Source organism: Gallus gallus, chromosome 8, assembly GCF_016699485.2.
Source record: "Gallus gallus isolate bGalGal1 chromosome 8, bGalGal1.mat.broiler.GRCg7b, whole genome shotgun sequence".
Lineage (NCBI taxonomy): Eukaryota > Metazoa > Chordata > Aves > Galliformes > Phasianidae > Gallus > Gallus gallus.
In genome coordinates this window covers 26,548,240-26,575,117 of record NC_052539.1, presented here as the reverse complement: position 1 = coordinate 26,575,117, position 26,878 = coordinate 26,548,240, and the positions used below count along the sequence as shown (strand labels likewise).

At 40.8% G+C, this 26,878-nt stretch overlaps 1 long non-coding RNA gene across 2 annotated transcripts in view; it reads left to right on the top strand.

The window, feature by feature from the left end:
- The first annotated feature begins 1,752 nt into the window (after positions 1-1,752).
- Positions 1,753-26,878, top strand: part of LOC124418133 — a 45,392-nt gene continuing 20,266 nt past the window's right edge. Inside the window, exon 1 of one of the 2 annotated variants that reach the window (XR_006939973.1) lies at positions 1,753-2,955. This is a non-coding gene — a long non-coding RNA (uncharacterized LOC124418133). Of the gene's footprint in view, positions 2,956-12,949; positions 13,016-26,878 lie in introns of those variants that run through there. The other variant, XR_006939974.1, reaches the window with a different exon arrangement.

Genomic DNA, 26,878 nt, shown 5'->3' with positions numbered 1-26,878 from the left:
AAGGAATCTATCTTTTTTGCATAGCTGAATTATTGATTTTCTAGATGCAGCCTGTGAAATGGGCGTACTCAATGCTGTCTCTGTGTTCACACCTCTTAAAGCTCATGAACAGCTTAGAGGGCATTTGTATTGCTCACCTTCAATCAATGGTGCCCTATGAGAGCAAGCTCAAAAGGATGTGTGGAAAAATTTCTCCTCAGTGTTGGACATTTCTAACTATTTCCTGAAGCAGTTCATTTGCTACATATCTCTGCAGCAAACACTCCCCAGATGTCAAAGTAAAGGGGTGAAGATGCAGACAAACATTTACCTTTGTTTGTTCAAAGCACATCCATCTTTCTGGGTGAATCCAGCACTGCCTACTTAATCTATTTCTCCTGTGCTGCTTTGTTTTCCTGTGGCATCTCTCTCCTCTGTGCTGTGAGTACCACTGGGCTGACCCTGACAGGTCTGTGCATACAGTATGCTGCATAATAACACAAGAAGGCTCCACATTTCTGAAATGTAATGTATTCTTTATTAGCACTGGTTAGCACTAAGCTGTGACTGCAGCCAGTGCTCCAGCCATTCTCATTCAGACTGAATCCTTGGGTGCCTTTACTCATGCAACCTCTGCACCTCCTTTCAAATTCTAGACAGGCTGTTATCAGCAGTTGTCTACCTGCTACATAAACCAAATGGAAAGGCTCTCCTTTCTCAGGATCACCACCTATAACAAATTTCTCAGCTTCAGATTTCTTCCCTTGACTGTACTTCAGTGAATTACCCTGAGTTCCTTCCCAAGGTCTACGACTTCTCCCTTAACATCCTTTTATACTCTCCCTTTTTCCTCTCTCTCCCTTCACACTTGCATCATAGGCTCTTCCCCAGTCTCAACCTCTTGCTTATTATCACCTGCCTGTTGAATACGTTGCCTGGCTTTCATCCTACAGCAGTCTGGTCCCCTCAGGATCAGGAACATTGCTCTTCTTTATATTTCTCCAGGCCTATTCTTGTATACATTCGTACGTATGTATATATTCCCAAATTAGATCATTATGCAAACTGTGCATGTTCAATTCGTAAATAAAATATCTGGAGAATACCTTTATAGTTCTATCTCTTTACAGTCAGCAGCTTAGCCATCTCTTCTTTTAAAGATGCTTGCAATTCTTTTTCTGGCTGATATAAATAATGTAAATAATTCATGTATTTAGTAACAATAAATATTCATATTTCATTGGAACCAGACAGTGGTTGTCTAGATTAAATTGAACTGCTTTGGATTCAACAGCTGGCAATCTCACCATGCCAAATAAGGGATTTTAGTCATAGTTTATTCAAAGTGCATAGCTACCAGAAATGGGAGGTGAGGAGGAAAGGAAATGGACTCTTACCCAAAAAGCTAACACATCTGCCTATTGACTGCGCTTTCTTCAGACTTTGCTACAAGCAAATATACTTATTTCTGGAACAGACTAAAAGGATGCTGAAAGGAGGAATAGTTTGCATGCTTTATGAGCATGGATAATTATGTCAGAGTCTCTTACTGCTTTTGGAGTTCAATTCCTGGTGGGTTGTATTCTTCTACCCTGAGGAAGCTTGGTGATTTCAGGGGCTATTTGACTGAAAAAAAGTACCAACCAAAACATCTAGTAAAAAAAATGAATAATGAAATAGAAGACTCATTCCCAAATCAAAGATATTTTCCCTTAAATTATTAAACTCTACACTGCATTTTCATTTGTTGAAAATCTTCATCATTAACGAGAAGCAGAACTTTGTAATGTGAAGCAAGAGAGTTCAGACTGTGGGAGACATTCAGGGATTCTGTGCTGAACATTTGAAGGAAGAGTGGTTTCCTTCCTACCTGTTCCAATCAGTTGTGCAATAAGGGGCCAGGGTGGGAAGAAAAGTGCTCAGGTCTCCTTTCTGTGCTTCCTTGGTGTTTGTTTACCTTCCTAAGTTCATTACATGATCTACTGGGCAGGAGGGCTGGGAGCTGATATACATTTTCTTGCTCAGGAAATTGGACTGCTCATGGCTGTGCATTCCATATAAAACAGAAAAGAATCAGATGAAATAGAATCATCAGCTTTTAACAAATCTCATGCTACTTTTTTTTTTTTCCACAGAAGATAGTAGAGGTATTTATTGTAACAGCCATTCAAGTGCTGCAGATACCTTCATGGAATAGAAAGGCATTTTTTAGCCAGTCTGAGTTAAAACATATTAAAACGTTACTGAAAACAGTCAGTTGTATTTTAACATGCATCATCTAGTTGAGCTTAATAATGGACTTATTGGACTTATTCCCAGGAGTCCTTTAGATAGATATCTCTATATACGACACTATGATGGTGGTTCTCTTATGGAGTATACAATATATGTCTTTATGTTCGGATCAAGCTATTCTGGTCAGGTCCTGTGAAGTATGATTATAATCTCAAGGGCAGATAGTTTAGGAAGTCACACTTTTTTTTTTTACTTTTTTTTTTTTTTTTTTGTAATTGTTTGGTGTTTTTTTTCTCCCAATTTTTGAAAGAGCTGGAGATAATGGAATGCTGAGGGTCAGAGTATATAGAGAAAGTTTCAGGTCAGTGGTTTCCATGAGAGACTTACACAGTTTGCTAGTAGCAGCCTCAAGATACAGAATCATTAGTAAATCCTTTCTGTCATTATTTCAGCTTGCTTCTGTTTTTTGTTGTTTGTTGTTTTTTTTTTTTTTTCCCCAACGTTCAGCAGCATTCAGGGCAGCTAGGATGTGTCAGTATTGGGAGGCAAGGATGATGATGGCCAATGGAAACGTTCTTCCTCTTATGCATGCTCACCGTGCAGCATTTGCAGGTGGGCCGTCTGGAATCACAGCCATGACTCTGCCTGGTGTTATTTCCTCATTTGTTGTTTTCTCCATCTGCTCATTTATTTTCCTGGTTATGGTCTTCTCTCTGTCTCCATCTCCCCCTGCTCATTTGTGTAAGTAGAAATATCCTTCCCTCTGGCAACTGTGTAATATGCTTTCCCTTTTATGTATATATTTGGCTTGCAAATAGGTAGCTTAAAAAGCGGAGACAAGACAGAGAAACTATCATCAAATTCCAGCAGATTCTTCATGTATTTAGTCTATCTTCCTGCAGATTTTGCTTGTATTTTCCAGAGAAATGTTTTGGCCATGGCATATCACAATCTAAACAAACAGTAATGAAGCTTTATGCAGGACAGGTTATGTGGGAGATGAGACTGAAGCACAGAACACGATGCTTTGCAAAACATATGGCTGCTGCCTCGTTGCTGAAAAAGTGTGGTTGCATTAATTTGTGCTCAATGCCAGCTGTGGGGTGCTTCTCCTCTATTTATGCTTTGCCAAGGAGAATTGCAAAGAATCTGAAATCTAACCTGCCATTCTTTCCTGGATTGTGAATATACTGGATCTGACCTCTTCAGTGGTGTAAATCAGGAGTAAATCAGTGGATTAGAAAGGAGCATGGGGAAGCAAGCAGCCTGTTCTCTGTCAGATGGTGGTGAGGGCTGTTGTACTTTCAGTTCGCTGCTGAATCTGCCCTTTCATGAGAGTATTTGAGTGCAATATTATAATCTGTTATTGTTATTTTCAGCTCCCTGTTTTGCCAGGAAGTGAATTTTGATTGGCAGCATTGGAGGCCTGCTGGAGTCTGGTAGAGAAGGTGCAAGCCTGGTTTGTTATGCTGTGGTCTGAACTGCTTTCTCCCCTGTAATGTACAGGTTTTAACCATGATTTCAGGATTTTGCAGCAGAAAAGGATTCTCAGAATTCCCTGGATCCACTGTCTGACCTCTGGCCAACTTAGTCACCTTTCTGTGCCTCTCTCATCCATCCCATCTGTTTGGATTTTAAGTTCTTCAGAGCAACCATTGTCTCTTTAAGTGTATTTATTTTGTACAGTACCTTGCACCATGGGGCTCCTGCCTCAGTTGGAACCACTGGGTGTGACTGTAATGTAAATACTGAGTAATAATAATAGCATATGTGGGGGTGTAGAAACAGGGAGAGAGAGAAAAATATTTTCCCCATTCTTGTCTGCTTTTTGTTGTTGTTCTATTTCCTATTCACAGAAAGCATACAATACTGATTAATGAAAAATTTCTGGCTCCTGTTCAGTATCTGGCTTCAGTACATTTGCTATTTGATATCTGAGATATGTACAACATGTTCACAGTGAATTCTCCAACTGAAAACAGTAGAGTTCAAACCAAGTCAATTAATTCACAGAGTGAATGGATTCAAGCCCAGATTCTCGTGCCTTGTGGAGGCCTCTTTGAGTCTCCTGCCAAAAGATATCTGTTTATAAATGCAGTAAACGTAACTATTTGATACTTATAGCTCTTACAGCCTTATGTGATTTTTTCCTTGTTATGGCTGATCTCTGATAATTGAGTTACATTTTGCAGACATTTCAGGCATTCTCTGTCTCTCTGCACTTTCTTCCCCCCCTGGCGCTCCAGCTCAGCCAGTGCTTTGGATGGTTTCACATTTCCTTTCTCTTTGTTGCCTTGGATATTCTGCTGAAATAAGGCATAACAAAACTGCATCCAAAATCCACACATTCCTCTAGCCAGGCTCCCTTTTGAACCTGCTTTGTGGCTCTGGCCTGTGAGAAACCGTATCGTATGTATGGAAGGAGAGGAGCGATAAAGCCTTACAATGAAAATGAGTGTTGTGTTCTGCATTGATGATCCAAGAACATTAATAATTGATCTTTGTTGAGTAGTATCTCTCATCCCTACCAATCATGCATTTAATAAACTGATGTATGTAGTACAGTAGGCAGTTTTGATAAGCAGTCCTCACTTCTGTGGAGAATGGCAGGTAACATTATAAAACCAAAAAGAAAAAAATGATACGCAGGGAACATCTTTATTCATGTGAAAAATTAAGTTAGAATAACATGGGGTGGAAATTTGGGAAACATGTTTATCCATATGAATAATTAAGTTAGGATATTATGGGGTGGAAATTTGTGCAGGATGTATGGGATAACTTTTCTCCTCTAACGGTAAGCATTCAGAATTTCTTTCTCTTAATCTTTATAGCTTTTTTTTTTTTTTTTTTTCCCCAGTTTCTTCTTGTGCCATCTTCTGTCTTTATCCTTCCAAGTGAGAGTACCCCAGGGCTCTTTTAACTCTGTGCTGCTTTCTTCCCTTCATACTCTTGGCCTGTTTTTATTCCAGTCACTCAGCATATTTAGCTGTTGTCTTTACACCCACTGACCCATCATCTGAAGTGTTTCCATCCATCCATCCATCCATCCATCCATCCATCCATCCATCCATCCATCCATCTCAGGGCATAGACAGTTCTTCCTGGCTATCTTGCTACAGATTAAATACTTTCTAGACAGCTGTTAAATTTCTGACATATCCTTAATACTTCTGTCATCCCCTTTGGTGTTTAGAATCCTTGTCTGCGCCACTCAGGTCTGCAGCCTGGGATGATCAGGTTTGATTCATTCCAGTATTTGGCCCAGAAAATCATGGAATCATAGAATGGCTTGGGTTGGAAGGGACCTCACAGATTATCTAGTTCCAAGCCCTCTACCTTGAGCAGGGTTGCCAACCTCTAGATCTGTCCAGGAACCCATCAAGCCTGGCCTTCATTCTTTTCCATCTCATGGATGTCCCACCGACCTGGTCCAAAGGAATAAGAAAAGTAGAGGTTACTTTCTTTGCCCATTCATCTGACAATTTCATTCTATTTTACATCACTATGTTCAACATTTTCTATGATCATTTGGATCCTACCTTACCTTGCCCCCTACTATATTCTTATGTCTTCTGCTGCAATACCCATCCACCTCTGCTCTACCATGGCAACTGGGCAAGTTGCTCACAGAACAGTATCTTGTACCAACAGCTCTCTTCTCATAGATTTTTTTCCTCATGCATAGTGCACTGTATACCACCATCTCATTTTGGTTCTCTCAAGTTTCACCTCTATGATAACTAAGTCAGTGAAACAGGAGAGGCAGGAAGGACTAATAATATTTACAGTTTAAAAGTACATTAAAAATAAATATTCCATTATATTACTCTCTCCTCAAGTTCTATGAACCATTTCTGTTCTGGCTGGAAACTGCAAGACAGGAGTTCTTCTTTCTATATACTTCTGCAGCACCAAGCATGATGGAGTCCCATTCTACTATGTTATGGTAAATACTGCTGAGGAGCAGCTGTAAAAGGTGAGTGAGTGTTCCTTAATACTGTGCTGAAGCCTTAGAATATTTTACTTGGCTCCATAAAGAGCTGCAACCACGTATGGGAACATGAAGCCAGTACAGTATCAAATGAACATACGTTGTCCTCAATATTTTTAGATTGTAAGTTAGGAGAAATTTTGTGGCTGCCAGAAGTTGTAGAATGGCCTCACCAAAAGGATAGTATTTCAGGAACAACTTAATGAATTAACGGAAGAGATTGTAAAACAGGATAGTGGTAACCTTGAAACCACAGTTTCTGATCGTGAAGCCTTGGGTATTTGATTTATTGATTCGTTATCTGCAAAAGGGTGGTGAAAGAAGATTTGATTGGTGAACATGAGTTGTGTTGAATTTGTGCGGCTTTAACTAATTCCATGCCTGAGCGCTTCTACTTTCTTTAAAGCAAGAAAAGCAGGCTAAATACTACATTTGGTACCCAGTAGCCTAGATGTAGTATCTAGTAGTCTAGTATCGAAAGATATCATGGAATCATAGAAATCATAGAATACTCAAATTGGAAGATACCCATAAGAGTGGGTCCAACTCCTGACTCCACGCAGGACCACCCAAAAATGAGACCCTACGTCTGAGACCAGTGTCCAGACACTTCTTGAACTCTGGCAAGCTCAATGCCAGGACCACTTACTTGGGGATCCTGTTTGAGTGCCCCATTACCCATATTTTTCTGACTGCAGTGGTACTTCTTAATTGCTAAAAGAAGTGTGTTTAGCTGCATGAGCTCAGCACACAGGATCTGGAGCAAGTTCTGCTCCCATTCAACAGTAGATAGTTTTCCATTCTTTTGCAGAGGCGACCAAAGGTTTGCTCACAGCTTTGTGAGGCATTTTGGGCCCCATGAAAGAAGGGACCTGCAATCTGTTCTGACTTCAGTGTCCACACTTCAGTTCTGTGCAGCTGGAGGTGTGCAGCAGCAGCCCCGTTCCCAGCAGCTCCTGTCGCTGTTCCCCAACCACCTTCTGCCCACGCACGAAGGCAGCTGGGCTGCGCTTGGCAGATGCTGCTCATTTAATGGGATCCCTGCAAAGAGTGCTATAACCTTCGGCAGGCAGTAGCACTGCTGTCAGCACTAGCACGCTGAGCTGTTATTTGTGGTATATTTCGATAAGGAGAGATAGCTGAGGAAATAAGTGTCAGAACTTAAATCATTTCACATTGTAAACTGTTGAACTGCTGTAAGCCTACAATAGTTCTGCTTCTTTCAGTTTATTTAAGTTCAGTCACAGCTAGAAAATCAGCTCCTCGGTATTTTTGCAACTGCAAGTAAACCCTGCCAGCAGTAAGAAAGAGGGGAAAAGGTGAAGGGTTGAAATAGTAAAGCCTAGAGAATAGTGAAATGTCAGCAGCTCTGTACTGGTAGCAGAACTCCAGCAAATCCACAAAGAACTGATCGTGTTAAAATGCCAGGAATAGCAGATCAAAGAAAGCTAGACCTGGGAGAGTACTCTGTCTCAAGCAATCACCACAAACGTGTAGGAGGGCTTTTCTTAGTGATCTGGAGAAGCTGAAAGCAAGTTTTACTTCCATTTCTCTCCTTAGAGCATTTAGTAAGGGTATCATTCTAAAGCTGCTTCTCACTGTTTTGAGGAATTCTCCTGGAACAGATAAAACCTTATGTGTACTAATTCAAAAAAGACATCCAACAGATTCTTCACTGCACTTACCTTGTGTATATATAGGTAGAATTTCATGCCAGCACTGCTCATGTGTAGTAGAAAGTGCTTAAATGGCAAGCTGTGATTTCCCTACTGTTTGGAAAGCGTTAGTGTCACATGATCAGAGCATCCCATCGCATACCACAAACACTACTTCAAAACATGTGAAACCAAATATCTGGTCATCAGCCCTTAACTGTAATGGATTTTCAGAAAACATTTCAGCAATTTCAAATAAACAAAGCTTGTTGATAGACAAGTTCTGAGCAGGAGGAAAAAGTCTAAATCCATCTATTTTAAGCTGTGAATTAATCATAGCTTCAGAAACAGCTTCTGTCGTGACACAGCTTTGATGTGAACCCTCCCCAGCTTTAATCATACCCTCCCTTCCTTGCATCCTGATGATGAGAGCTTTCCTTGGGATGGCTGCTCCAAACACATGCATTTCCAAACAACCACGTTTCTCACAGCTCCCCTCTCTCCCCTTCAGCTCTGGAGTACTGTTTATTTAGAACACCTCCATAAAATGTTTTTGTCCAACCATCTGCTGGACATTTCACCCTCTTCCACGCCTTGCTCATCTCTTCCCAACTTTTTATTCAATATTTCCCTTGTCTGTATTGTTATTTAAAAGCTCCCGCTTCTCCCAGCTTCATGCTAGTGGGTTCTGTCATTTTTATAACAAGATCACTTAATTTTTGCTCATCTTTACTCTGCTCTCTTCAGTGTTTTTACGTAGATGGTTCGTAAAAGTATGCAGTAACATAAAAAGAAAAAGTGAAATGAAACCTTCAAATAAACTTAAGAGTGAGGCTGAGACCTATTTGCAGATGTTCAGTAAAGTCAAAGAGAAGGTGATTTGAGGGGATAAATTATTCATAGTTTGTTATTTGCTCTTTTTTAGTGATAAATATCCTCCATTTCAGCCTCCTGCAGGCAACTCAAGCAGTGCTTCTTGAGTTTTTTAACAGCAACAGCACACAGTTTTTGAAGTGTTTTTGGTCCCTCCGGGTTGACAGGTGCTACATAAAAAGAAGCCTGGATATTGTTATTAAGACTTTTGAGAGTTTGAAGCATAAACTCCTGTAGAGTGAGCTGAGATTGTATCTTCAAAACACACATATTACAGCTCTAACACACTCATAGGCTACAGGCTGTTCTTCAGCACAGGCTTGAGCAAAGAACTGGGTGTCGGTTGCTCTGCCCCCGGGACTTTGTGACTTCAGCTTGGGGCTGAATCATCTGCATCTGTGGTGCTGGGGTGCTGTGAGGAGAGAAGATGGGAATGCATCATTTGCCTGCACTGTGCCACAAGTTTCCAGTTCTCCTATGCACACACCAACTTTATGTCTGTCCAAATAGCTTTTACTGGACTCGAGGTTCTGGTCTTTCTCCCTGCTTTCTGTCTTCTCCAGAGTGGTGAGCAACTGTGTATAAAGCTCAGTTTCCTCATATAAAGCAAGATGAGCTTACTCGATTGAAACAGCAAGATTTTACTCCTTATATACATCTCAGGTCTCACATTGACCATTCATAGTCCTTCTGGCTTTGAATACTCTGTACTCCACTTATTTTATTCAAGGAAATTGCTACTTCCTTATTAACCTTGTTAACCTCCTTGCTCAGTTTATTCCAAGTCTGGAATATAGTTATCCGTCACTGAGCTAAGTCGTACTTGTGTAATGTGCATTATTGATCCATTACAGCTGCAAATCCAATATAAAGATTACAGTGAAAAAAGACTTGATTCTTTTTCCCTTTCCCTTTTATCTTTTCTCTTTTTCCTTTTCCCTCTTCCCTTTTCCCCCAAGTGGAGAAGCCTGTGTTATTCAAATGAACTCAGACAGCCCCAGTCAGCCCTTTGACACCCAAAGCACTTTGGTAGTCAGTTCAGACTGGCACACAGCCACTCACTTCTGCACTTGCCCATAATGAAATCCATTCAGACATACAGCTCCCTGAGAATGTTGTACCTCAGTCTAAGATTATCATGGAGGAACCCACAAAACAGGTAGCTGTAGTGCAAGGAGCATTTATATGCATCATTTTATTTACATTGTAAAAGGCTTTTCCAGCACACAATGAGTTTCAAGTACTCAGAGAAAAGTTTCAGGCTGATTACTGGCGTGCACAATATATTTTGTGTTTATATGCATATATACATGTATATAGTGTTAGAAGGATATTAGCTCAGGAACTTCAGTCATACTGGGCTGTGAGTAAAAGTCAGTGTGTTTATACAGATATTAAGTAGTATGTTAAAGGGCCTGGTTTTTTTTTTGGAAATAAAAGCTTAATTTCATTAGCATAATGATGATAACATACAGCTTTGAATGGTATTAGTTCCTGTTTACATTTCTCATGGTGTTAGTCTAAGCTGCATTTGCCATCTAGACATAATTACTATTTTATTATTATTTTTTTCACAGTTAAGTGGAGCATTTTAGCACAGCTGAATTGCTGCAAGCCTTGGTGGAACAAATCTATTAGTGGTATGGCTTGAAACAATACACAAAAGAGCCCTGTGTGTGGTCTGCTCTACATGCTTTTCACTTCCTTATGTTAAACAATAAATCTCTGAGTCAGCTAGAACTCAGAGACTAACATCCAACCAGAGCCGCATTTTATCTTTTATTCATTGGCAGGAACATAGCTGTAGGAGGTATTCAAATCACACTTTTATTTAAACAAACACAGCTGGATCACAGCCTCTTAATATAGCAATTCTCTAATGAAAAATAACAACATAGTATTTATCTCTTTTCTTTTGTGCAGCTCTCAATTTGCTAAAATTAGGCAGACTTCAATCCCATACAAAATTGGCATGTTTTCATGACCAGAGCTCATAGCAACTAACTGCAAAATTATAATGGGAATGTAATTATAGTAGGGCATGTGAAATACACATCCTTTTGCTGCTGTAAGCTATATGGGGTTATACAATTATGCTGTAATAACATCATTTATCTTAAAGAAGTCAGACAGCTGATTTCATTTATTTAACTCGAGTTCTCCAGTTATGTGCTGTGTCAGATTAACATTAATGTATTGCACAAAGTAATATGGTGCTAGAAGTCAGGGCTTCCCCTCGATGCATTGTTCCCTTGTTTGCACAAGTTTATTTTCTTCTTTATCCCTGGGAGTGTTTGAAGACAACAAACTTGAGTTTCCAGCTCTTTGGAGCCTTGTAAAACATGCTTTTCTTTCTTTGCGGCTGCACTGTTCATTTCTTCCTGTGGTTGGGATTTGTGTCCAACAATTTGTAATCAATTGCAGAAGGCTGTAACCAAGTGAAGTATCTGAGTCACTGAGCCACATGCTGAATGAGAGACTGAAAATAATCACCTTGCTATTTATGTGGTTTGGTAATTAATATTGGCCAAATTCTGCATTCATCCATGGCAAAACAATTGCACTGAAATCAGCAGGACACGTATAACTCAGTACTGTCTTTGATCTCCTCATGCTGGAGCAGAATGCCCAGCATACTGCCTTCCTGTGAGCGATGCTGTCTATTAGAACAGACTATGAGTGACGTTTTGGGGTGTTTCCTAACAGGAATGGGACAATCCTGTCCTGGGGCAGTGAAGTGCTGTGCTCCCACTCTGGGAGGTGTGCGGCTCTGAGAAATGTATGGGCACAAGAGCACCACCTGAGAAAAGCCTCTTCTTTGGAAGGGGATTTTTGGTTGGTTATCATGTATCACTCTTGTCACTTGTATTTTATTACAATAAATAACTCCATTAATTATTACTGCTGTTCAGTGGGGCGATGCAAGCACAAGCTATAGCAAAGTTACAGCTAAGGCCTATTAACAAAAGTAAATGCAAAGAAAAAGAGCTTAGCGATGCAGACTGATCTGGCATGGGAGGCTTTATGAGGCTGAATTGTTTGGGAGATTGCAGGGTGGTGGGGGTGGGACTTCCCAGACTAGCAAGGGGTCTGTTCTGCAGAGAGGTGCTCATCACTAGCACTTGATCCCATGAAGCTTGCAGATGTTCTGATGCTCTTCCAAAGCTAAAAGCAGATCTGCAGTCTGTGTAACAGCAGTCCAGCTGCAGCTTCTGCTCATCACCTTCCTGTCTCAGCTGATACAATTTTCAGTATCTGGTGACCAGTAGCAATTTCATTCATATCTTGAACAGCTGACACTGGGACATGTATTACTTTCCAGCCCAGTTCTGCAGCTTGGGATAATAATGTCAACCTCTAACTATGTTTCTTTCACTTGTTCCTCATTAAGCTTTCTTAATAGACGGACACACTGTGAAAAATTTTAATTTCGGTCTGAGCCCTTTATGTCTCAGTGATGTTAAATATTGTGGCCTGACAAAATGTTCCATTATAGATGAAGATAGCAGGTTTGGTTTTCCTCAGCAGCCACCAGTTCACTATACACATGTAGCTGCTGATGCAGACAGGGCTAAACAAACTCAGTTCATTTCAGAAAGCTGGTGTTTAGCACACTTGTAATGGATTTTGAAAAGAGTTCAAACTATTTAAAACAACAGCCATATGGTTTTCAATACTGCAGGGATGGCCAGAATGTAAATGGATATGACACACATTGTCAATAAAAAGTCACTTTACTGCTAAACACACATCTGTAAATTTAAGGAGAGTTCTGAGTCCAAGTCCACATCTGACCAAAAATATAGAGCACAGAGATCTGATGTGGGGCTGAAATTTAATATTTTATTTTGTGTTGAAAGTGGCATTTCCCAGTAAAAATACCAAAATCATATTGCAATTTTTATTTTATTTTTATTTTTAACAGGATTTTTTGCATTTATACCCAATTAGAAGTGTTGCCTATACCTATTTCAGTCTTTTTCTGCTGCTGTACATGTATCTGTGACTTAGCATCTGAATTATGCCATCCTCCAGGAGTTATTGATTGTATGGGAACTGTTGAGTTACGGCCTGAACCACTGATTGAGCACCTGGGGAAAGGACCCGGTCAGCCCTGGGAGCACAGGTGAAGGCAATTCAGCTGTGTGACCAGAAGGGATGGAGCCTCCACCTCCCTTAGACCTCATTTAAGGGCTGACTGCCCCCAGGAGACATATTTTTTCTGGAGATCCCTCCTTGGTTAAGCTTTCCTCTGTGAGCCTAGAATCTTCAGTTGCAGGTGAGCAATCTTTTCCCCTTTCTTTATGGCACCTTTCTATCGTGCTGGTTCTTTTATCATTGTACTTTTGTTGTAATGCCTTTCCTATTGTATTGATCTGTCCAATTCCTACATTGATCAATCTTCGTGAAGTATTAGCAGTGTGATTGAGGAGTGGAAGGTCAAAAAAGCCCACACACTCATTAGCTGTTAGCTACTGAACAGCAGCTCAAGAAAATAGAATTCTATTGATAGGGACCTGTGCTTATTACTTCTCGCTATGAAATACACAGTATGTTCAAAATGCAGTCTTTCTACAGTGTTGCCATAAATAAGTGTGGCTTTGTCATATGCATTCGTGTTTTTGAAATAGATTCCTTGAGCTGCATCATAATGTTAATGAGACCCAAACTTTTTTGTGTAAATGGTTATTTTAAGAAAGGTTTTTTTTTTTTTTCAGAGGTACTTTTGTAGCTGGTTATTATATTCCTTTGACTATGTTTTTGAATCTCAAAAGCTAAAGAAAAATATAGGGAAGAGTTAACTATGGTCTTGAAATCTCTTCTTAAGTAACATGGAATTTGATTGTACAATAAATCCAATATTGGGCTTCAAGATTATATCAAATAGAAAGTTCAGAAAGACCCTGTGAGTGGGAGGGAACCTCAGAAAATTTCACCAATACCAGTGCAGACTCCCAGTGAATTCCCATCTCACATTATGAAAGATGCCATGGAAGAAGACTAAATGCTTTGCCTTTACCCCAGAGAGCAGTTTTTGAAGGGAGGGAGAATTTTCGTCTTTATAAACGTGTGATTCTGTGCTCCAAGTAAAAAAGGGCTGTATCATTTTTAGTATTCAATTTTCTTTTTTGTTCCCTATTTCAACACTTATCATGAACGTGATGTCTTCCATTTATTGGTATCTTTCTCGTGTCACAGGTCACTGATATTTAGCTATCCCAGTTGTCACTGTTACAAATCTTGGAGAATTATTATGAGCGCAGCCTACGTTCCTGGGGATATTTGGGAAGGTGTGGATTAGTAGCAATACTCAGTGAGCAAATACTCACAGAAATGGGTTTGACAAACAACACTCCTCTTCCAGGGACTGTCCACCCCCAGCTCAAAGTGAAAAACAAATAAATTAACCTTGGCGTTGTCCTTGAGGAGTGAAGCTCAGTCAAAATGATTTCTTTGTATGGATGCCTTTCAGATCATCGTAGTGACAAGTAACTTGTCTGGGCATGGTGACAATTTGCAGATTTGGTCTATGGATGTGAAGTTTCACTGAACAGAGTACTTGTGAAAGCAGAAATTCCTTTTGGATCTAATTTCATAGTGGTCCACTCCAGTACTAGAGATGGGGGTCAGGTATTAAGATGGGATAAAACTCTCAGCTGCTTCAGATGTTTATTCAAAGCCATTTGAATAAACTAAGCTGAGGTAGAGAGGTCTCAGGAGAACCAGCCCTGTCCTAGGATGTTTGATACTTCCTGCTTCTGATTTAACAAAAAAATAAATATTTCTAAATTCTGTTCAGCTTTGGTACTTCTATTCCTGATTAGAACCAGGAAGTGTGACATTGCACTGGAAAGGTAAGGGAGATCAAGGGAGGGAAGTCGAGGCATTTCTTGATATATCACAGAAGTCCCGATTCAGGTCCTTGTAAAAGGTGAGTCTTTCTCCTATTCTAAATATATGCAGCATATTAAGAAATGAAGCACTGCCAATTCCCAAGTTCACAACAAAGAATGAAGTAGTGTAGCTAGAAGAACAGCCATTCCTCCAAGTAAGGTGTAGTTGCAGAGTTATAAAATCAGCATAACTGTGTGTAGTGTCCCTGTGTTAGTGGTTCTTTCGCTGCTTTGTGTCAGGCATAAAATCAAGGAAAGATGAATGTACGTAAACAAAATTATCAGGAAAACAGTGCTGGTTTCTAAGCACTGGTCTTCTGTGCAGTTACCACATTTTTAGCAGTCATCAAGAATGTCAGCACTGGATCCTGTCAAAGCAACTTCACCTTTAAGGTGTAAAGCTCTGCATGTCCCCACGGGAGAGGTATTTTTGTATCATCTGTGTGAGAAAGATGATGTGCACAGAGTTTGCACTAAGTGCAGCCTGGAAAAAGCACTATTTGGGCCAGTTAGAAGCCTATCCAAATGTATATCCTCTACATTCTTTCTTGCAGGGACTCTATCCTGTCTGTTCAGTTTTATGGTGAAATTTTGAAAGGGTTTTTTGATTGGTTTCACAATGATGTAGTGCAGGAAAACCTTTTGTTTGCTCTTATGGAGGGACTTGGAGTTCATCTGCCAGTATCTCATCAGCAAATGCAGCCTCTCTCTGTCTGTGTTCCAGTTTGTCCAAATTCCATGTGGCTGTGCTAACATAGCACTGAGCCCAAGTTAATATATTTAGTCACTGGCAGGGCTTTCCCATTCAGGCTTGGCACGCTGTTAACCACAAGGCTTTGGCCACATTGGAAAGTGGACAGATTGAGCTCATGTCTGTGCACAGTATGTCATGTAGACATAACTCCCTGGAACTGTTGCACTGCTGAGGCCACTTCCACATTTAACATCCTTTTCATCTACTTACTTGCTCATTTTCTTAACTCGTGGTGTTCTGCTGTCCCCCTCCTCCTTCCTTTCAGCAGCATTATCACAAGGCTAATTTTGATATAATGCCTGCGGCAACTTGTCAGAAAGTTTTAAATCAGATTTTTGATGTATTATATCATCATGCAGAAGACATCAAATACATTTTATCTAGACGCTTTTGCTGAGTTGTTAAGCTATTAGCTGTTTTCCCTCCAAAACCAGGTAAAACTGACTATTGTTAAAATGACTTACATGAGTATCTATATCAGCATGGCACTCTTGTTCATGGTTTGCACTCCTGTGGAGTAGTGGTACCTAAGACAGAGGATATTGTGATGGTAAACAGAGTTTTGAACATGAAGTGACAAACAAGTGGCTTTAGAAATAGCCACAGAGCTTCTTCAAGGGGCAGATTAAGTGATCAGCCCTCTCACATGACTGCAGAATGTTCCAGCTTGTTGTTCCTGAGAAGATGGAGAGGATTTTTCTATCTTCGGTCCATAATTTTTGCTCCATCTTTCACTGACAAAAGAAGCAGTTAGAGCACCTTGTCCTGGTCCCATCCTGGCTTCCCACCCAGATTTGTCCTTAACCCATACTAAGAACAAAGTTCTGAGTTCTGGAAAGTAGTAAGTGTAGAGATTAGCTATTCCTGGGCGGTGATGGCTACAGTACAAACAGGAAAACTGGGTCAATACAGATTTTAAAGAAGACTTTTAGATACTTCTTTAAATCACTGATATCTTACGTATCAGGCTATTTATAGCCTTATTCATCTTCTCACAAATAGGCAAATTCCATACATCTCCACATGGGGGTACTGAACCTTTTTATTTAGGAGAAATCAATTGGAGAAGGTTTGTCTATGTGGTGCTAGGCCAGGGGCACATGCAAAACAAGGAGAGCAAAAGGCAACAAAAGTAAGGTATCAGTCAGCCAGAGGAGCCACATGCGCTGCTTGGCTCTCTCTTGCGTTACCAGCACACAGGGAGCTTTCCTTGCAAACATATCTTGAATGCTATGTGATAGACCCAAACAGGATTTGCTTTTGGGGAAAGATGTAAAGAAAAAATTAGAAAGGAACTGCTCTTTTCTTCCTTCCTGTTTATCTTAGGCCTCGTTTAGCAAAACAAGAATCAAAGAGGACTATGGAGACTTGATAGTTGTGTTATTTTCCAAAGCCTTTAATTTTTAAAATTTACCATGGATTAATGCTGGTTCAGAGCTAGCCTTTGCACCCAGCCACTTCACTGCCTCATTTACTGACAATAAATAGGATTAAGAATACATATTGTTTCTACTTTCCAGTTAGATGTGTCAAATGACACAGCCATGAAAAAGGAGCACAGGGTTCAGTTCCAGAAGGCACTTCACTAACAAAAATGACATCTAACCCCCCACACCCACACTTGGCAGCAACGTGAAAAGGGTTAATGAAGGACCTATTTGTCTCCCCCATCTGTGAATAAGTGCCAATCAAAAAACAGCTGCTATAAAAGGCTGTAGCCCAGCAGGAACAGGAGTGGTAGGTGGAGAGGTGTTGGAGAAGCAAGCTGTGGGAGGCCAGCGTGCCAAGGAGGGGTGGGAAGACTTGGTCCTTTACTTGTCTGATGCTGTCTTGGAAGCTGGAGGAGAAGGTGGGTATGGGGTTGCTGGTCTATAGCCTAAAGGGGAGTGGGTTCTCAGTTACCCCCAGCGCTAGATGCGTGACCTTCCAGGTTTTGGGAAGTAAATATGATGATCATTGTTCTTACAGACGCTGGAAAAAGGCTAAAAGAATCTTCTCGGATCTCCACTTATCTCTTAGTGAGAAGCAAACAGAATCAAAGCTTGCTAAATGCCTTCCCAATACCAAAGGATGTTTCCTGTTAAGGATAAAGTAAATAATTCAACATGACACTTGTATCATTCTATACTCTTACCACAAAACTCTGACTTGCTTTCTCCATAATTCCATTCTTACTATTATATTTTGTGCATATTTGTGTTGACACTTCATATGAATGTGCTGCAAGTGACTTATTTAGGAGTGTTTACTGGGTTAGGTTACAAGCTCAGTAACTTTCTGCTTCTCTCCAAGCTCAGCTATGCCAGAGACAAAAGGTAGAAAGGGAGCTAGAACTTGCTGGGTGTTACTGGAGAGGAGAAAGGTGTGTGGCATACATCCAGCCTTATATTGCCTGTAGGATTTCTTTGGTCTGTGAGATGCCTTCCTTACTTCAGTGTTTACAACTTAAAGTGGGGAGCATAACTCTGTGGGTGCTGATAAGTGCAGTTATAATCCTGGGATCTCATTAAATTTGAAAAAGAGAGGGGAAAAAAAGGTCATTTAAATTAATAGCACAAAAGCATGCTCAGGAGCTGGAAATGGAGAGGCTTAAGGGAGCTGAAAAATGCCTTCAGCAAAATAAGATGTGATAGAAACGATGTGTCAGCTATCAAAGCCATTGACTAGGAGCTGAAAATGGCAGTAGGAATACATTAATAAAACTTGAAAACAACAGCTTAAGGTGTTTGGTAGCTTGTTGCCTTCCTATCTGTTGAAGAGATGGAAATTTGATATGAGTGAGTAGGGAATATTCCCCAAACTTGCTTATGTCGTTATCCAGTGCATCTGGTGTGGAGTATGTCAATGATTTATTTCTCAAGTGCTTCATTTTGTACTTACCACCTTTACTTCTAAAACAGGAAGTGCAACAAAGAGCAGCAGCCAAATGGCAGATCCCTAGGTATGTTCATCAGGAAACTTCACTTGCTTAATTACAGCTGAGCTTGTGCGTTCCACAGCAGTGGGATGGATATTGTAGCTGTCTGCTGACCTGGTTAAAGGCTCAAGCCATGAACCAGTAAAATACAGATAGCTCCTGTGCCATCTGAAGCCATATTGTCCAAAGCTTTTTTTTTTTTTTTTCCTCTCAGGAGACCTGCAGGCAGGATTTTTGGTTCTTATCAAAACCACCTTTCTCCTTTGTGTTTGTAGTTTGGTAATGCTGATGCAGTAGCGCACTTCATTCTGGTACTCGAGGCCCTCTCTGCTGTACTGACTTCCCTCTGACAGGGCTGTGCTGCACATGGAGGCTTTCCTCAGCTCAGAACACTCCTGTACCCTTTCAAGGGTCTGCAATACTTCACATTACTGAACATGAAGCATTAATGACACATGTATTCTGTTAAGCTTTTGGCCTTTGCCATATTTGTAGCTTTTTATGGAGATTGCATGATGTATTAACAATGATGGCAGCTGCCAAACTGTCTGAACTCCTGCTTCCTTTCTCACCCTGCTGTTTTGCCAGGTCAGGGACTCCAAACATCAAATTTCTTCTCCTCTGTTTAATATTCCGTGCATTCTTTCCCTGTTTTTATACTTAATTCTGTATAAAAATTTCCAGATTTCTTTTTTTTTTCCATGCTGTCTCCTTATTTCCGCCCCCCCCCCCCCCCTTCCATGAGAGGAGAGGTGAATGAACTAAGCAAAGATGAGCTGGAATGTAAGGGCAGGAGTGGCCTTGGGGTGCAGGATCCCTGCCCTGTGCCCAGCTGGGGTGCAGTGTGAGCCCCATGTTAGCTGCTCAGCAGGCTGGGAGAGAGGCAGCTTCCCTGTTGGAGGTAAAATATGTCAGCCTGGCCTTCAAAAAACTATCAATTTCTGCTGTTCCATAATGTATGGGATGATATTAACTAGATTAAATGAAATATTATTGAACAAAGCTATTTTGTCTGCCCTATGCACAGCTTAGTATTCAATTTTCTGTCATGTTTAACAAGGGCAGCAGTCCTTTCCTGAGTTTGATATGCGGTATGGACATGTAGTTATTTATACCCAGGTCTGCATAAAAGAAATTGAGACGACAGCACATCCTGTAGCGCATAACCAAATTGTTGATATGCATTCTTGGGTGAGTAGGTTGGTCTCAGTGGTTTTGGGAGATTCCTGGATGGGGTACCAGGACGCTGCTCTGTACATGCTCTGTGTATTGTGAGGTGAAGTCTGCACAACCTCAGAAGTAAACAACAGCTTTACTATGCTGCCTGTGTGGGACTCATTGCCTTGCAGTCACATGGTCTGAGCATCTTAAAAGTGGAAGCTAAGCTGAGTGTGATTCCAGAAGCAGGGGGTGAATATGCAACAGAAATAGTACCTGCGACTTTATGCTGAGTTACTCCATCTGGGACCTCCATGGTGTTGGCTTCCTATGAATGAGAGTCCCGAGAGCTGGTGCTGCCCAAGTGATGCTGAGAGCTCTGCTAAGAAGTTGCTTCATTATGTTCTGCTTGTCATGTCTGCACCTCCATCTTTTCAGCTGCTTGGGAAATATTCTTGGACAAGACATACTTGACAGGTGGGGAAAATCGAGCACAGCAAAATGCTGGCCTCTTCCAAAGATGGAAGTGTTACCATGTTGGCTGGGGCTCTAATGTTGCCATGATAGCCATATAGAAAAATGGCGTGGAAAGGAAAGCTTGAGCGTAGTCGGGAGTTCTCACAGTCCTGATTTTGTGTTATTTGTGTTTGTGACAGTATCAGCTTTTTCCACATAAATACCCGGAAGGCAAAATTTCATTTTTTTCTGCAAAAGCTCCAATAAACAATCGCTTGGTGCCTGCTCTGCAAACTGACCCTCTTCCTGAGATAGAAATGTGAGGGCTTTGCTTGTTGTCAATGAGCCTGTCATGGTTTTCAACATGTTACTTTGCAAGAAATTCATTTCCAGTGATCAGCTTATAAACCTGCCATAAGGAAGTGTGTTTTCACACTAGTCTAGTGTACTTCTTGTTTTCAAACTCTCAGGGACGTAGAAATACACCAGATTTTTGGCAGCACATGGTTTAAAAATCAGCACCAACGTATCTATTGAACATCTCAAATGGGTAAAGGAAAGGGCAGGTTTCATCAGGGGTCAGTAAACAACGAACATCTGCCTTGCCAATCTTTTCTTCTACAGTTTTGTGCAGTCCCAAAAATCCTTCAGACATATGTTGAACAGAGTTTCAAAGCACACAAGCCTCCTGCTTCTGCTGATATTTTGGCCAGAGCTTAACCCTATGTAGTTCAGTCTGGATTTTTCTGACTGCAGTGGAATAGGATTGAATGGATTGGGTATCACTTGGGGATGGGAAGTGGAGGTCTGTGTTCTCCAGCAGGTTAGATGAAGCGTGAGCAGAAGTTCTGTAAGCTTCTTGTACAATCACCCAGGAGAAATAGATGAGTGAAGTATTAACTGATGTTCTTCACCCCTCTTTGTCAGATCTTGGCATATGACGCTTGGTGTAATGTGCTTATTATAGTTTGTCCCTGCCCAGTGCAATTTGCCCCAATTGGCCATAATAAATAGTTCCACAACGGTCTTCAGCCAAGTAAGTGCTTGACCTATTAATGCATCTTATGCTCTGCCTGGAAGCTCAGCAGTGCTTTGTAGGACACAACAGTGCTCTCTGAAGGTTGAGCTGTGCTGCTCTGCTGGCAAGGAATAGCCATCTGGTGACCCCTTGCTTAAAGCATCAACCTTCCTCTTGTAAACACAAGTCAGTGGATTGCCAGCAGATGCATTTAATTCTGAGCCTGTTGAGATGTTGTGTGGGGAGGGAAATGATCAATAACAAAGCTCTGTTCCAGTCTGAGCAAGGCTTTATTGATGACTGACACCTACCAGCAAACAGCGGGTCACGAGGAGTAACTTAGTCATGCTGCTCTGCTCCTCAAAGCAGTGACAAGCTGAAGCTTGTGAGTAATCTTTGGGGTAGTCATATGCAGAAACAACTGCAGCTGCCCAACTTGGATTTGCTTTGTTTTTAGTGTGTATAACCTGAGGGCTACTATCTCTTGGCTCAGTTATGTAGGCAGAAATTGAAAGGAACCCCAAAGGCAGTATGAGAGCAATTGGGACTTGAGTGTGTTTTTGGTAACATAGAGGTATAATGCATAACATTGTATTCAACCCTTGCTTAATTTGTATCAGTGTAAGCCTAGTTCCTCTTAGAGGTGTCCACAACGGACTAAACAGATGATTGTTGTCCTTTTGAACTTCATTACATTTTCTTTATGTTGAAGTATTAGCTTGAGCATGTTTTGCAAGTTCACTGTCTGGCCTTAATGAAAGGGAAATAAAGCCCCCAAACCTCTATTTGTTTGTAATTAAAATCACAGTAACTTGTCCAAATACTGTAGAAATATAATATCTTCTCAGTGGTGTCACACCCACTCTGCATGTTCTTTAGGCAACTGCATGTCGTGGTAGAGCCACTGATTGTATGCATTTTAGCTGCATATGCTGCTCCAAATACTCCTGGGGGGAAGCACTTTTGATCCTTATCTTTGACATGGAGAAACAATTAGAAACATTACGGATGTAGCTAAGTATAATGGCTAATCAGATATTGGGCAGAAAAGCACTGAGTAGATGAATTTGTGGACTATTTTTTCCCAAGATAAGTATGGCTCTGACAGAATGAAAAAGATCCTGGAAGTAAATTGATTTTAGTGAGATTTCACTCATTTGTATGTTCAGTTTTCTGAAGAAAGGAGGAAATTCTGGCAGTGTCAGTGTTCAACTTGGACACTTGCAAATTAAGCATTTTAATTATCAGAGTGATTCTTGATTATGTGGTGAAATCTAAGTCAAAATGATCTCATCATAGAGTACTTTATTTTGACTATTTTTTGGAAATTCTGGAGTTTACCCTTCACTCTGAATAATTGAAATCCTTCAGAAGGCATAATTAAGTCAGTAGCCCTTTTAGTAGTAAATATTTGGTCAGAGCTTCCTCAGAGCAGATATTGTAATGATTTCAGATGATGGGGGAAAAATAATTGTTTGAAAAGTATTTATGTAAACTTGTGGAAGAAGAATGTGTGACACAAAGAAGCCTTTCTAATGTGTAATGACTATTATCTTCATGCCTGTCACAGGGCTAAACATGTTGTAACTGACAATGTTTAGAGGATTTCTGCCTTGGCTTGCTTGTGGAATTCTGTCACAAAGCAGGCAAAAAGAATTACTTGTTCTTCAAGCAGTGAATTACTGAGTTTATTCAACTAACAATTTAATAGAGAATGTTAAGACACTGCCTGACTTGTAGCCTGAGTTTTTCTACCTTATTTTGATCAAAAACTAAATGGCATCTCTTACCCCTGTATTCTATTCCAAGCTAAAACGTTCAAAATCTTCAATGAAAATGAGCATTAGGCATCAAAACAAGTCCATGCTTCTTGAGTACTGTTACAGCTTAGTACTAGATAAATCCAGCACCTGAGCGAGCATCTTCTTGTGGCAGTAAAATGTGGATAAAGGACTGCATAAAGGACTCTCCTTGGCAATACATGAGCATGAGACACTTTCAGAAGCCAACATCCAGGAGCGATACATGCAGCCATTGCAGGTCCTAGATTCTCCACCTCTGGTATTAGTAGGCTCTTGATGTCTGCCTACAGGTTTTTAGGAACTTTGTGCATTTTGGTCATTCCCTGTGCTTGGGCAATGAGCAAGAGAGTGAGAGGCCATTTCTGTGTGCATCAGGTAGCATTTCTTCCTTGGTTATTTGCAGTGCAAAGATGAAGTAGACAGGCCAATAACACAGTGTTTTTAGCAAGGCTCTAAATCAGCTGGATCTCAACTGTAGTAAGTGCTGAACTTTGTGCCAACAGGAAGCTAGATTGACTTGTTTGGAAATAGCCACCTACTCCTTGGGACATCGTGCAGTACCACCCACAGCTGATGGCTTGCAGGACGTGAGCACAGCATCCTTATGCTATGCTTCTTTTTGGATTATTGTACAAGGATGTGGTGGTGCTAAGCTGAATGACCCTTTCTCAGTTGCCTCACCTCGTACTAAGGTTTGGTTATTTCTTAACCAGTTGCAAAGATTCAGATTGTATTTACAGGGTCAAAAGTTTAAGTATCCACTGCATAATTCTTGTAGTACTGTGGTGAGGCAGGCTTGCATTAACACAACCTCATCCTGAAAGCTTCAAAGCCTGTCAGTGTGTCTGATAGTGCTTGGCACTCAGATATGACAGTGAATGGTAATTTGCAAGTGCCTCAAATGGACAGAAAATAGTTTTCATTATTTTTACTTGATTTGGAGTAGTGTTAGCACCCTGTAAGAACTCAGATATTTCTATGAGGGCTGCATGTGCCCTCAGAGATGGCTGATCAGTACAACATGTCCCATCCTTAGTACAGAGCCTGGAAAATTTCTGGTTCAAGCCCCCGACTCAGCACAGCTCATCTGGTCAACCTTAGCCAGAGGAAGCAGCTAGTTTGTTGCCTTTTACAAAGAGCTTTTGGTTACAGATGGAAGTGATAAACAGAGGGAAGGCATGACTGGTGTGTTGATGGGTTTGGGGAAAGCATGGGTTATGGAAAAATGTGTGGGTGTACCAAGTGAGGAAGAGGAGCAAGAAAGTAGAGGAAAGAAAATGCAGTGTTGCTCTTCTCTGCTGTTGTAGCACCTGGGTGAGGATCTCTGGGAGCTGATATACTCATGTCCTTGCCACCAGGACTTGTGACAAATCGTCCTGCTCGCATGTAGGCTTTCAAAGCTTCTCTCTGCAGACCAAGTGAGGCACTTCTCCTTTGAAGAAGCTGTAATTACAGGAGAGCCCAGCAGCATTTTCCTGTGGTGTTAATGGATATATCAGTGTTTCCACAAAGTCCCTTGTGAAGGATTTACAGCTCAGCCATTAATATTAGCTACACAGTGGGTGTATAAGCTGCTTGCCCAGAAGTATTTAAAGTTTAAAACAGCGTAGCAAATTTTAGTGGGCCTTGTCTAGAAGCAAGCTTGCACTGGTTTGATAAAGAGCAAATTTAACCTAGTTTGGTTAGAGCATTGCTTATTTGCATGTACATGCTCATATCTGGCTTGAGGGTGACTTACTTCAGCCCATGCTGATTTTAATTCAGCTACACAGAAACTCTGTAAGGGTTCCCACTTTGTGCATACCATCTGATGTGCTGAACAGCTCTGGTATCTACTGGGTTAAGTAAAACAAGCTTCTGATCATGTGGATATGGGACAGCACACAGAACCAGCAAGCATTTGGTCAAACTGGTTTTAACATCTCTGCAGCAGAAACGTGAAAGATTGCGAGCAGACTGCTGGAAACTGGAGGTAGGAGTGGTGCTGAGACCCCAGCTATGTCACTACTGCTACGATGTTTATAGAGAATAAATTTCATTGCTTCTCAGCTCTGATTAATACAGAACAGAAAAACTGCCCTATTTACTTTCCCTTCTACTTTATTACACTGGGAAGACATAAGAAAACATTTTTTCTGCTGTTTCTGTGAGTTGAAAATTGCGTGCATGCTCACTGAAATAAGCAAAACCTTTGAATGTCAGAGGTAAAGCTGAAGGGTTTTTCCACAGATGATCTTCAGGATCAGGAATTCATGGTTCAGAAGGCACTTTCCTCTGGTAACAAAGTCTGAGGCAGTGTTAATGTGTGTGACTTTTTCCATTCTGAGAAAATCCTTTTGGCAGCAGAAGTCAGGGAGGATGGAGGAGAGTACTCCTCTGGTGTGATGATTTCCTTATTAGTAAGGTCTACGAAGCAACGCAGGAGGCTCTGTACAGTCTTCAAAGCAAGATTCATTAAAAATCAAGCAAGCTTCTAGGATGTCCATAGAATGGTGGCCCTTGGGCAGTGTTCTAGTTTTGCTCTGTGTGCTTCATATAGTTTGCTATCCCTTTGCCTAGTTATGGTTTTAGACTGAAAGCCCTTCTCCATAGGGACAGTCCCTTCCCTGCTCCTGTAGTACACAGTGTGAACAGTTCCACTGGAAATTTTGCTCACCATATTTATTAATTTATTAATATTTGTTATTACTGCTATTGCCATCACATTTAAAAAAAATAAAGTGGAGAATGTTCCAAGGGAGCCTACCAGAACATCTTGATGAGCTCTTACTCTAGACAAAACTTGATTTGCTTTTTTTCTTCTCTTTCCTGTTTCAGAAGATGATGTATGCCAGGCATTGAAGAAAAGGAAAATCAGACAGTGGTATACTTAAGAACCACTTTTATGAGATAGTCCAGTTTTCAACATAAATGCATATGTGAATGTACATTTAACAAATTCTTAGTCTGTGAAAGTGTTTTTCCTTTTGAGTTTAGGGAATCGGCTAGGGTGTCCTTAGGGATTTCTGTACATTCATGAGCTATAACTTTAGGCTTTTTCTCAGGGAGCTTCTCTTGGTGATAAGCAATGGTGCTAATAAACAGCCAGAGGAATGATCTCCTACTTCTCTCTTCAGTACCACAGAGATGCTGCGATGAAAAATGGAATAGCACTTTGGTGCAGAATCTGTGGAAATGGTGTGATTCTATGAAATGCTCAAGTTGTAGCACTACTACTCACACTACCAGTACAAGAAATATTGGCAGGTTTCAATGTACTGTAACATGCAAACATACCAGCACCCACACAGGAGTCAGAACATGAGGACTGCTAACTCCCCTGGGGGTTGTGCTGAATGAGTAACTAGATAGCAAAAGTAGTTGCATGTGTGCCCTCAGAGATGGTCTTAAGGATGAGAGGTGAGATTTCACCTTCCTGCTACCAGGATGCAGAGAAAAATGATGGAATGGGCTGAACCCTTGTGAGGATGTCCCCACCATCAGTCTTCAGAGGAAGATGTGAACTTGCCCAGGAGGCAGGAACCAGTGCATTGCAAGCTTCCAAAAAGAGAACCTCCTAAGAAATTTGTGCACCTTGTGCTCTGGATGGGAATGCTTTCTCCATCTCCTTGGAAGTAATCCTGACATTCTTGCTTCATGTTATCAGTGTGGTAGTAGATTTCCCCAAAAGTTTTCTGTAATATCAGGGACTCAGGGTGTTGCTTGGTGACTTGGTCAGGTTCACACAACTTAATGTACAGGAGGATGTTTCTGAAAATTCCATTGGTCTAACATTATAATAGTACTGCAGACTTGCTAAACACACAACCTATTCCATATTTAATAACTTCAGAATTAATAACTGATTCAGTTTGGAGCATGATGTATGTCCATGTCAAAGTCTAATCATATCTGGCTTTTTTTCCAGCATATTCCAGAGACAAAACATTCTTTTATGACTCTCCTAGTCTATGCATTTTTAAAAACACAGAATGAAATGTCTTGGCAGCAGTCCAGTCACTAGAGTGATATTCATTCCAGGAATATTTTTAAGGCCACTGCTTTCTGTTCATCCTCCTGGTATTCTTCAGTTTCTTCCTCTTCTTACAATTGAGACATCGTGGGGTTTTTTATCATTTAAAAGTTACATATGGTTCCAGCTTC